The sequence below is a fragment of the Varanus komodoensis genome, unplaced genomic scaffold (genome assembly GCF_004798865.1).
Source record: "Varanus komodoensis strain SLA01 unplaced genomic scaffold, ASM479886v1 scaffold2, whole genome shotgun sequence".
NCBI classification, from domain to species: Eukaryota; Metazoa; Chordata; class Lepidosauria; order Squamata; family Varanidae; genus Varanus; species Varanus komodoensis.
In genome coordinates, this window is record NW_025335568.1 from 67,168,336 (window position 1) to 67,181,572 (window position 13,237).

The window sequence follows — 13,237 nt, forward strand, 5'->3', positions numbered from 1 at the left end:
GAGCAAAGGTCATCTCTACATTTAACACAAAACAATAACTTTCCTGTTACAGCCTTTATCAAGCTATTTAGTTAAAGCAGGAGAGATGCAGAGTAGTTCAGAACAGTCTGTCTTTCTTAATGCCTGTGCAATATTCAGTCAATCTAGATTCTGGAAACTGAAATGTGCAAAGGGATTTATGGTCTGGTCACTGTACCTCAACAAGGATATCATACAATGGGGAAACTGAGGAAGAGAGCCAGGGAAATGATCAAGGGACTGAAGCAAGTCCCCTAGGAGGAAAGGATACGATGTCTGGAACTGTTTGGGTTGTTTTTTTTTTAAAAGCAAAGAAAAGGAGACATGATAAGGTGTGCAAAATTGTGAATGTGGAAAAAATGGGTAGGGGGACATTTCTTTCCGGGGGTCAGACTAGATGGCCAAGGAGACCCCTTCTGTCTTGCTCTGTTTCTATGTTTCCCTCTCTGATAAAGTTGGCACTAGCTTCATGGGTCTTTCAACACTTCATACATTGCATGCTTCTTATTTCATCTTTTACTGGGTATGGAAGACATGATTCGTGTTTTAATAAAGATTTTGTTTCCTTTGAAAGGGAACATTTAAAAAACAATAATGGAAAGCAGTTCAGAGTTGTTTGTCCAAACCACATCTCACCTTTGCCTGGAAAGATGCTCCAGGGAGATGGTGGGACAGGAGATGCTATTCTGAGTTTTTGGGAACATACAATAGATCAGTGATCAAATATGTTCACTCACTAGTGTGAGGCTTTGCAACATAATGTCTTGAATATAATTCATAGTCATGTCTCTACTCTTTATTGTAGCTGCTTGGAAGTGCAGGCACCGGGATCTTGCCACAGGCACTTCTTAATCTCTCCCTTCAATGTTGTTGTTAGTTGTGAAGTCGCGTGTCCAACCCATCGGGACCCCATCAAGGGCCTTGCTTTAAATAATACTCTCCCAGTCTTTTGATTCCTTCTCCTCTGTTTTTCAGTTCTACTCCAGATTTTACTTGGCTGAGAACATAAAGTGCAGATCGTTTTCCCAGTGCACAAATGCTTTCTGCTGTATTATTTCAGCTCTCTCCTAATTAGCCATTCTGCTGTGGAAATCAGGACTTCGGTGCAGTTCAGTTAACTAATTGGTAGCACCGTCCATCCAGCTGTGCCACTGCCTTCTGGCATCAGTCCTCCCAGAGGTATTTTGCAGCTTTGAAAAGAATGGCTATTTCTATATTTCACAACTTCCGTGGCACTCCAACCTGGCCAAGAGATAAAGCCAAAAATAAGCTCACAGAGGCAGGACTGTCTCTGGATGGTGTGTCCAGATTTTACACAACAAAGCACCTACCCCTGTGATATCCACAAGCTGGACCCCTTTAGTGTTTCCTTGAATTTACTTCATCCTATGGGGCAAAGGAGATGTTGCTGAAGTTGGGGAGATGGCCCCAGCTGGGGACCAGATGTGCCCTTCACTTCTGACACTGAGAAGTGCGCATGAAATGAATGCACAGAGATGCACTGTACATTCAAAGGCTGTCCCAAAGAGGAAGGTCACGATCTCCTCTTGTTTGTGCCAGAGTGTAGGACATGGAATAATCAATTCAAGTTGTGACAACCCAGATTCAGGCTGGACATCAGGAAGAGCTTCCTCACTGTCGGAGCAATACAACAGTGGAACCAGCTGCCCGGAGAGGTGGTGGCTCTCCCACAATGGAGACATTCAAAAAGAAACTGGACAGCCATCTGAGTGGGATGGTATAATGTGGTGTCCTGCAACAGCAGGGGGTTGGACTGGATGGCCTTCATGGTCCCTTCCAACTCTACTCTTCTATGAGTCTATGATAGGTATAAATATGGCATAGAGGTTCTTGAAAATTGCAAGCCTTCGACCAATATTGCCAAACCCATGAAGTCACTCATAAACCCAACACTTCTGTGGATCATCTCATTCAGCATAGGTCTCTCAAGTAGCACTTCTGAGACTGCTATCTGGGCCATTTGCTCTTTGGTCCCATCTAGGTGTATTATATTGGACTGACTGGAGCTCTGTGGCAGCAAACTCTATAATATGGTAGGCATGTTTGACATGCATATGGTAGGCGTGTCGTGAGCAGAGCTGGCTGGACCTGGGAGGCCCCTTCTGACTCACTCTATTTCTATGTTCAATGTTTCTATAACAAAAACTTCATTTCTGGTCACACCTACTTGCTCCTGAAGTCCAGTGGCAAGTGCCAGCTCTAGCAACCTGCAGCATCATTTCCGCTGTCCCATCCTTCATTCCATGTTATTTTAATCACTCCTTTCTTTCCTTTCCTTCCTGCTGTCTCCCTCTTTCAATTAGTCTTGCGATTGTGCAACACAGATCTTCTTTAAACAGCAGATGATTCTGTCAATCCCCTCACATTCCCATGCGCCACAGCAGATTTGAATGTCATTATTGATGTGATTTTTGAAACACAAATTGGAGTAATTTATTTGATAAACAAAGAGCTAAGATGTGCAATGTGGAGTCCCACAGATGATACTCCTACTCAAACGAACATCGATCCAGACAAGAACACTTTTTGGCAATAAATGTCAACTCTGGGAAAACTGGGGCCTCGTTGGATACTGAAGAAGAAGAAACAGAAACAGGATGGGGCCGTGTGACCGTCGCTTGCCCAGAGGCAAAGGAGTGAGCACAGAATGGGTTGTCCATTGTTGCTTGTGCCCGCGAGTCATTTCCAACCCTAAGAATGAGAGCCCTCCAAAATGCTTTGCCCTTGGACAGCCCTGCTTAGCTCTTGCAAATCTGGGGCTGCAGCTGCCTTTATGGAACTGAGCCACCTCATATTTGGGATAAACACATTCTTAGAAAAGAATTTGCCCCAGATAGTCACTTTACTGCATTCGGACGGTGAATATTTTCTGGAAAGCCAGCCATGCAGTATCAGGACATGATATCCAATAATTCTGTAGAATTATTGAACTGTGTCAGAGATATGACTTCCAAAGGTCTGTAGACACGGGGAGCTGCATTTCTTCGCCTCCTCCCCGCCCCTGCCCCCAGGAGCAGAGTCTTGGGGGATGGTGCGGTTTTGGGGGCATAATCCAGTCTTAAGAGCAGGTTGGATTAGAAGATGGCAAGTGGCCCAAAGTCACCCAGTGACTGTCATGGCAGAGCAAGCATGACTCCAACTCTCCGTAGTCCTAATTCAACCCTTGACTGGCTACATCACACTGGCTTCGATTTACTGTGCCATTTTTTGTAAATTGAAAAGTCCATTCATTTTAGAAGGTGGGATGCACGACATGTCAACATCTGACTTTTGAACTCCGAAGATGCACCAGTTTTCAGTTTCCATCAACTGAATACAGCACAAATTTCAGGTCTGGTCCGTGCAATTTTCCCATTTGCAGGGAACAAGCAGCAGTTCAGGACAGAAATCAGGCACAAGAGCAGTAACCAGTCAGCGTTTGGAGGAACCTGCCGATCTTACAGCATCACTTCTTTGCTTATTCCATCCCTACTTCCATTATAATTGCTGCTCTAGTCAGTCTCCTCCTCCTTCTCTCTGGGTCCAGGTGATGTCGTTGTCCATCAGAGAACTCAAGGAGAGCCAAGGCTGTGGCTCCATCTCCTTACCTGTCCCCAAGTGCTCACTCACATGAGAAGACCTTGTCTTGAGGAGTAGCATATGGACGAGGTTCCCTGCCCCTGGCAGCGGTCCCACTTCAGGGACCCAGGCCAGGTGCATGATGCTGCCAGTCTGTTTCTTCTGCAATAAAACCCCTGCTGAACTGTGGCTACCACAGTCCAGAAGAACACACACACACGGACCATGCACAAGCAGGCCCAGATGGTAACTGAGGCCGATGAATGGCTTGCTGGACCCTGGCTGACCCTCCCTCTGTGGTTTCCTGCTAAGGGATGGCATGAAGCCCCTTGCTCTTAGCTCTGCAGGTGCCCAAAAAAGCCCTCTTTAAAAGGAGGCCAGCCCCTCTCTCTTGCTCTCGTCTTATGAATATTTATAGACTGCGCCTGAGCTTCTGTGTTCTCCCTGATTAAATGCCACTGTTACCTCAGTGCTCCAGGAGCTGGTGTAGCCCTATCAAAATAAACAACGGGTAATGGAAAAGGCCCTCACAGCATTATTAATTACCCTCGCTGTCATTTAGACAGTACCAAGGGGACAGATGGCAAGACAAATGGCTGTAGGAAGGGGCGGGCATAGCCTCCCAGTACCTCCAGGAGGAGTGGCGATACATCACAGCTCGTGTGTGTGGGAATAAGAGAAGGGCTCGTTTGGTGCTTGCAAAAATTATGGCTTCAGAGGCACTGATGGGGGAATGAAGCAGCTGAGGACCAAGTGAAGGAAGAGCAGAAGGACGTCCTTGCATCGGAGGGCTGGACTTCCTGTTGTCCCTTCCCAAAGAGCAGAAAGGTAGACTTGTGTCTAGGCAAAGCAACACTCCTCCTTCACAAGAGGACAAAGCAAAAGCAAACAGTCTGACTGAATATGAAGGAGAAGAGGTAGCACCTGAGAGGCACTCAAAGGTAGAATGCTACAGGTATGCATAAATTTCCCCACAAGCTTCAGTAGTGCCATTCCTTCGGGGCAGAGGGTCTCCATGTACCTTCTCTGAGCACCACTGTGTCCTGCAATGTGGCTGGTGGCCATTGGCTGTGGGATGCAGCCTTCCGGAAGACTTGCCCGGCGCGTGTCTTAGTGTTGTGTTGGCAACTGGTGGACTTTCCCACTCCTTTCTTTGACTTTCTTAACTCAGCCTGATCCATTTTATCTGCACAGAGTGATTTCTTGCAGCCTGGCATCTTACTGCTGTTCACTTTAGGGTTGGCTTTAATTTTTCATTTTTAAATGCATAAATGTTCCATTTTAAGGCCTTGTTCTCTTCTGACTGTGAGCACTGGAGTTTTGCTGAAGGATGGGGTTCCAAATAAAGATGGATGCTTGTCCACAGAACTCCACAGGGCTTCTTCCTGAGTAGAAATTAGGATGGTACTATACTCCAGCGGAATTACTCCATATCCATGGATTAAAATGCATTTGCACATCCTTTTAAGAAGCGGTCTTTTTATGTGCCTTTTTCAAAGGCACCATGCTCTCAAATGATCTTTTTCCTGTTTGCAAATTGCACTGCAAGCTTGCAAAAGCATGGATCCCAACTGCAGCTCAAGTGGCACCTGCATTCAGACCAGGATACATGAAGTGAGTTAATCCTGATTCACTCAAGAGCTGAAACAATTTCTCACAGATCCATAAGCCTTCCTGACATAATTACAGTAGCACAGATTCTTATGAAATCGAATGACTATTAAATATACCCAGCTTAATAGAGTAGATTAGAGATGTGAGCATCAGTTTTGGAGGTGGGAATGCATTGGATTCCCTGGTTTTGGATTCCCAGACTCTGACCTGCTTTCTCATGGCTGGAAGGCTGAACTTCTGGTGAATGCTGAGCATCCATGTGGGTGCAAGACCATGAGAACGCTGAGCATCCATGTGGGTGAATCAAGACCATGAGAACACTGGGCAAGTGCCAACCCTCTTCAGTGCATAGAGCTTGGTATGGGATTGGTCAACCCGCCATGGACCTCTGCTGTCGGCTTCTTCTTGGCTAGGTTTCCTTTCTAAGACACAGTCGGCCATGAAAGGAAGTCCACAAACTGAAGAGGGATGGATTTCAAAGGGCTTTGTTGCATTACTAGAGTATTGCACAATACCCACAAAAACAGGGATACTGAGTTTAAACCAGCTAGCTGGAACACCAAAACAGGGATACTAGTGCTGTGCTGAAAATGCTTCTACATTTTTAACCATCCTTATTTGCTGGGATGGAATAGAAATTTCAAGAGGAGAAACTTGTTTTAAGGAGAAGTTCAAAGGAGAAGATTTTGGAGAAATCCACATGTGTTGGGTTTTGAGTTCTTGTGCCAGCTCTACTTATGAGATGGGCAAGCAGCTTTCATCTTTGTTGTCAAATAATCTGTCAGAGAGCCTGCAACCTCCTTCATTTCATTTCAAGTCTGGGAGAAGTCCTCACGCCTTTTCTCAGATCACGAAGTGCAGGTAGGTTGGAAGAGCAAGGAAGAGAGGTCCACCAGAAACAGAAGGCAGATGTGGTTGTCTCAGCCCCCTTGCAGTGTTTAGAGGAGGTCAAAAGAACCACCAGACTGAATTATAAAACAACCTCAAAAGGAGGCAGAGAAGTAGAAACCTCTTTCACAGAGGAAGACACTTTGGGGGAAATTGGAAACAGGTTTTGGCACAGGGCTACCTCCAACTCTTCCCTGGAGTAGGACACAACTCCTGTAAGATGCTGCTCCTACAAGCCTCTCAGGGAAGTAGCAGTGTTAGGATGCATCCCCAGTTACCTGTCAGAAATTTAACATTTGGGAAATCTGGGGGAAGACAATGATCCCAGAAGAATGACTAACATGGCGTCCAAATTACACAGGAGCGCTTTATTCCCTTAGGAAAAGTTTGAGATGTTTCTTCCTCACCTGTCCAGAAGATTACCTTGCAGAGGTTTCTCCAGAGTTGCTTCACCATTTGTGTATGTGTGGGTGGTGACTTCCTTCCATCTCTCCCCACCACAATGTCCCAGAAAGACACTATTTAGGGCGTTGTGGAACAGAAGGTTGTAAAACAAACAAAGACCTTAGGCAGAAAAGGAAAGGAACATCCTCTGCCCAACACCTGCCACTTTCTTCTGCCTATAAGAAACCACTGGAGAACTTCTCCTCTTCCTGGAGAAGCTTGGTGATAGATGCCCCTACAATTTCTCTGCCCACAAAAAGGATGCAGAATTTCAAGAGGCAATTTTCATGCGGCTCTCATACATGCAATGTTGTGAGTGCCTGGCAGGGTGACCCACGCGCTGGTAACTTCCTGACTAGACTACTGTAACACGCTTTATGTGGGGCTGCCCTTGAAGATGGTCTGGATACTTCAACTGGTTCAGAACAGAGCTGCCAGGTTGTTAAAAGGGACCGGCAGTTGTGAACATATAACGTCGGCCCTATACTGGCTTCCAGTTGAAGCCTGGGCCCAATTTAAGGCGCTGGTGATGACCTATAAAGCCCTAAATGGCTTAGGGCCTGGTTACCTAAAGGAGTATCTCCTTCCAAATGTGCCTGCCTGCCCCTTAAGGTCTGGGGCAGAGGCCCTTCTCCGGGACCCTTCCCTGAAGGAGATCAGGAGAGTGGTTACCCAGAGAAGGGCCTTCTCTGTGGTGGCACCCCAATTGTGGAATTCGATCCCCAGAGAGGTTCGCCAGGCACTGTCACCTTATTCTTTTCAGTGCCAGGCTAAAACCATTTTATTTTCCCAAAGTTTTAAGATTTGATTGTTTTAATATGGGTTTTATTTTATTTGGAAATTTTATTAGGAAAAAAATTATTATTGTGTTTTGTTTTATATTATCTTATTGTTAAACTGTCCTGAGACCATGGTACGAGATGGTGTAGAAAAGTTTTAAATAAATAAATATTGGGAAAGAACCAGTGAAGTCATTCTTTTTTGGTGCTGTCCCAGCCCGTAGCGTGAGAGAGGGCCTGCAGGAAATGAGAAAGATGCATAATTACCATCTAGATACAAATACATATCAAAGCATCTTGCCTAAAATCTCAGGATGACTGCACAGATATGTTTGAAATCCGTAAACATGAAGGCATCTTTTGAAATATTCTCTTGAGGATTCTGCCACCAACTATACCTTGTACTTCCTATTAATCAGTCCTTCAAGGGGCTTGTGGAGAGTGAATTCCAGTGATCTCCCACTCCAGCCTCCTTTCATTTCTCTGTATCTGTGGATGCTCTTTGCATATGAAATGGCATCAGTTGCTTGGGAGAGTTCCCAGGTGTGACTATGCATTACATTAGGTGCATGAAGAGGTGTCACACGGAGGTGGGTAGAGACCTGTTCTTCCCTGCAGAGGAAGGCAGGACGCGTTCCAAAGGAGCAAAGCTCTGGGAACCAAGGTTCCATTTGGATGCCAGGAAGCGCTTCCTGACAGTCAGGACCCCAAGGGTGTGGAATGGGCTTCCACAAGAGGTCGTTGAGGCCCCATCGGGCAAGGATAGCCTGGATGTCCACATGGTGGGCATGTCGTGAGAGGAGCCGGCTGGTGCCGGAGGTCAGACTAGATGGCCCGGGAGGCCCCTTCTGACTCACTCTGCTTCTATGTTTCTATTACATGACAGCCTATCAAAAACGTTCTTTCATTAGGGCCCACGGTCAACTGAGCTGGGGGATTCCCTGGGCACAGCTCCCTGGACTCCAGCAGACTTTGCAGCTGCCCAGAGACCAAGGTTCTGTGAGTGTTCCCAGCATCCATGGGGTGCTCCCTAGGAATCAGGCCCCACAGGCTAGGCAAGGAGCCCTCCTCGTCTGAGCCCTGCTTTGCCACTGCCAGGCGGGGAAGAAGGCTGGCTGCTGGGAACGGCCCCTGGTGCGGCAATTCACAGCCCCCTCTTTCACACCCTGCAGGCATTCTTTGAGTAGCTGCACCTGAGGGAGAAGGCTGCCAGGTGTGCAGGAATTTGCAGACCTCCTCCATGCTTTGCAGGACTGGGCCGGGCAGGAGAGGAAGTCCACTGATGCTAGAGGGATGCAAGAAGGCTTCTCCAAAAGGCTTCCTGCCGGCCCTGATGTCACAGGCCGGCTGATCTGCTCTTTTACTCTCCCTACCCTCTGCACCCCTTCTCTGAGATTGGTCTCAAGACCTTGGAGAAGCATCATCAAGGTTCCTTCCATGGTGGTGGCAGGTGAGAAAAGCATTCAGAGTGTGGATTCTCAGCACTGAGCTAGAAGTTCCTTCCAGCTTCAGTTCTGGGAACCCAAAGCATCCTGTGGTCCTTTGTTCAGGGGCCGCGAGCCACTTAGCTGAGCTTTCCAAGACCCTGATGGGATTGAGTCAGATCAAGCTTTTTCTATGTTTATTTTTTCTTTTCTAAAAAATCCCTCAAAACCTTCATGAAGAAATTTGCAACTTTTGGTAAGTTCTTCTCCAAAATGAAACCAAACCAAATTCTTGTCTAACCCCAGCTGGGAACTCAGGCAGACAGACGGACAGAGAGATGTAAGCATGGTTTCCCGTGATGATAGCAGTTCCTCCAAACTGATAGCAGTTTCCAGCTTTTATTCTGACATCCTAATTCAACTGGATTTCAAAGCACAGACTTGCACCCCTGAAATGTAGCCTAAGGAAGAAATGCAGAGAAAAAAAATCCCATCATAAAAATGAGAATTAAAAAACTGAAGCACATTTGTAATGCACGCCTATTGAACAGACATATTTAATAGGATAATTAATTCTGGGCACAGTGTATTTTACAGCAGTATAAAATGACAGTGCACAATGCTAAGGAATGCACTGTGAAGACTTTAAAAGAACAACAAGGGAGTCTTGAAGATGTTTGTTCCCAAAGGTTTATGTAGTTCTCCACTAAAGCAGAAAGCTGTAATCTGTGAGTGAAGAGGAAAAAGCAATTAATGGAGAACACTCTTGAGATGGATTTGTGATCTGGGTAATGATCCTGGGTTCCAGAGCAGGTGCTAATTAAATGACTGTTCAGTACTCTGTGCTGTGCAGGGGGAGGAACACACCTGAAGGCAAGCGGGGGGAGGGCCTTTTGGGTAGTGGCACCCCACCTTTAGGGGTATCTCCTTGAAGGCAGGCTACTGCCATCTTGGATGGTCTTCTGGTGCCTGTTAAAGACTTGGTTGTTCACCGACACATTGTTGATTGTAAAACCAGGCTTATTTTTTTTAGTCATTTTTTAAATCTTTCCATTTGATGGGTTTTGAACACCCTTCTGTTCCCCAAATCTGGGAAGCCCCTGAAGTGCCCCTGAGCCTTGATGCCAATGGTTAGGGAAAGTTTGTCCATCAATCAAGTTTGTCCAAGTTTGTCCTTTTGGCTCTGGCCTCTTGGCAGAGCAGCAGAGCAGCAGAGGCTGGGAGAGAGCGCTGAGTGACCAGGGGACTGGCGAAGGCAAGGTAGGAGCTGGGCAGGGGAGCAGAGGGCCAGGAGCAGCGGAGAGGAAGGGGGCAGGGCCAGAGAGGCCAGAGGGGCCAGGAGGAAGCAGACAGGTGGGGCCACCAGCCTGAGGGATGATAAGGCCGCGCTCAACCACTGCAAGCCCTTTTGGCTCTGGTCTCTTGGCAGAGCAGCAGAGCAGCAGAGGCACAGGCTGGGGGAGAGGGCTGAGTGGCCAGGGGACCTGCGAAGGCAAGGCAGGAGCTGGGCAGGGGAGCAGAGGGCCAGGAGCAGCAGCAGAGAGGAAGGGGGTGGGGCCAGAGAGGCGGGAGGGGCCAGGAGGGAGCAGGGGGCGGGGCGTCGACCCTTGGCTGCATCCCTTGGCTGCGGCCCGGGCTGTCCGGAGACTCCCTTCCCTGAGACACAGGGGTTTGATTGTTTGTTTGTTTTGTTTGTGCTGTGCTGTGCTTTGTTTTTCTTCCAATTTAAATGTAAGTTTATTTTATCCTTGTGTGTGTGTGTGTGAGTGGGTTTTCGTCTGGGAGAACTGGGTGAGAGGAACTGCAGGACAGACAAGGCAGGGGACCAAGGCAAGGCCTTGGAAGGGATACCGATGGCAGACCAGGAGATGGCCTTGGCGGGAGCCACGGGTGTTGCTGTCCGCTGCGAGAGCTGCGACATGTCCGCCCTTCTTCCCCAGGAGAGGCACAGATACACTTGCCCTCGGTGCAAGATGGTGACCCTGCTAGAGGAGGAGGTGAGGTGCCTGAGGGCCGAGAGAGCTGTCCAGGCCCCCCCGGAGCAGCCCCCCTCTGGACAGAGGGTTGAGGGAGAGGCCACGGGAGGAGCAGCTGCGGAGACATGGAGGCATGTCACCCACAGGAGGGGGAGGCCAGCACGGCCTCCTCCTCCTCCTGGCACCAATCTGGAGCTGGGAATCAGGTTCTCTCCACTTGGGGAGGCTGGGGCTGATGAGGCCTCGGGGGACCAGCAGGACCCCCAGCCTGGGACATCAGGCAGCAAGGGGGCCGCTGCATGAGAGGCGAGGGCCAGGGCACGGCCGCCCACCAGCACCAGGAAGGTACAGCGGCGGGTGATTGTTGTTGGGGACTCCCTGCTGAGGGGCACTGAGCCGGCGGTGTGCCGCCCCAACCTGGAGACAAGGGAGGTCTGCTGCCTGCCAGGCGCATGCATCCAGCATGTGAAGGACAGAGTGGAGCGTCCTGTTCGCTCCGGGGGTCACCAGCCGCTCCTGGGATCCATGTGGGCACAAACGATGTGGCCAGGCAGGCTGTGGTTGGGACCACCAGGGACTTTGAGGCCTTGGGGAAGAAACTCAGGGAGCTGAAGGCCCAAGTGGCCTCCTCGTCAATCTTACCTGTCCGGGGATTTGGGCCAGGAAGGGACAGGAGGGCCTCCGAGGTGAACGACTGGCTTAGCGTATGGTGCCAGAAGGAACGCTTCGGGTTCCTCGACCACGGCACTTGTTTTCTTGCCAATGGACTTCTGGCAAGGGATGGGTTACACCTCACGAGGATGGGGAAAAGGTCCTTTGGAGATGCTCTAGCGAGCTTCGTCCGGAAGACTTTAAACTGAGCCGGGGGGGGGGGTTCAGGCCCCCCAGTAACGTGTCTGCACTGGACAAGTGTGGGGGAAGGATCAGGGCTCTGGGAGCAGGGTTTTAGAGATACTTCAGGGACTGACAGGACGCCTACAGAGAGGGGCCAGGTATCAGGGAGGATGGGAGGAAGGAGGAGGCTGGGAACTCCAAGGAAAGGAAGCGGTGGGAAGGAGTTGAGGTGCATGTACACCAATGCTAGGAGCATGGGTAATAAGCAGGAAGAGCTTGAAGCTCTCCTGGGAATAGGAGGGTATGATCTGGTGGGAATCACAGAAACTTGGTGGGATGAAAGGCAAGTCTGGAATGTGAACATAGACGGGTATCACCTGTTTAGAAAGGACAGGAAGGGAAAGAGAGGTGGGGGCATGGCTTTATACGTCAGGGAAGGGATAGGATGCAGCGAGATAGAATGCAGCACAGATGGGGATTCGGCAGAGGCAGTCTGGGTGAAACTTAGGGGTTTTGACAGGGAAAGAGACCTGACAGTGGGGGTATGTTATCGCCCTCCAGGTCAACTTGAGACCCTGGATGATGTCTTGACAGACCAGATTCTAAGGATATCTCGGGGGAGAGACACAGTAATTATGGGAGATTTCAATCTCCGGGATATTACTTGGGAGACTCACTCGGCGGTGACAGCCAGGTCACGTCGCTTCCTAGAAGCTATAGAGGGAGGGTTTTTCACACAGAGGGTCCGAGAGGTGACAAGTGGGGGAAACATCCTTGACTTGGTCTTGACCAATAGGGAGCAGCTAATAGATGAAGTACAGATTAGGGGAGCTCTGGATGTGAATGATCACTCCATCCTTTGCTTTGAGATCAGGGGACTGGGGACATGCAGCAGGTTGAGCACTAGAAGCTGGGACTTCAAGAGGGCCAACTTTGGCCAACTGAAGGCCAGACTGGGGAAAGTCTTCCAGGTTACTGGAAGGTAAGTGAGTTGAGGAGGGGTGGATAGCACTCAAAAGGGAGGTTTTGGAGGCGCAAGCCTTGACGATACCTCTAGTCAGTAAGGTGGGGAGGCGGAGGAAAGTGCTGCCATGGATGCGAAAGGAGGTGGTTAGAGGGATTAGACGAAAGAGGAACCTCCGTAGGAAATGGGTACTGGGGGAAATAGACAAAAGGGTATACCAGGAGGAGGAGGCCCGTTGCAGAAGGATTCTTTGCAAGGCTAAGGCTGATTACGAGCTGAGACTTGCCAAGAATATCGAGAGCAACAAAAAGGGCTTCTTTCAGCATGTAAATAGGAAGAGGAAGGGGAGACAAGTGGTGGGCCCACTAAATAAGGAGGAAGGAGATCCAGTGACTGATATGAGGGAACAGGCACAGATGCTAAATGACTATGTTGCCTCTATGTTCTCCCCAGAGCAGGACGGGGGAGATCCGCATAGGAGATTAGATGAGGCTGGGGACTTAGGGGCACAGATTAGAGTCACCCCCCTTGAAGTCAAGGGGCTCCTCAGGGCATTGGACATTACAAAGGCGCCAGGCCCTGACGGGTTACACCCGAGAGTATTTAGAGAGTTGGCAGGGGTTCTCTCACGCCCGCTGGCCTCCATTTTTGAGACCTCATGGAGAACAGGTGAAGTTCCAGAAGACTGGAGGGTGGCATCAGTGGTCCCAATTTTCA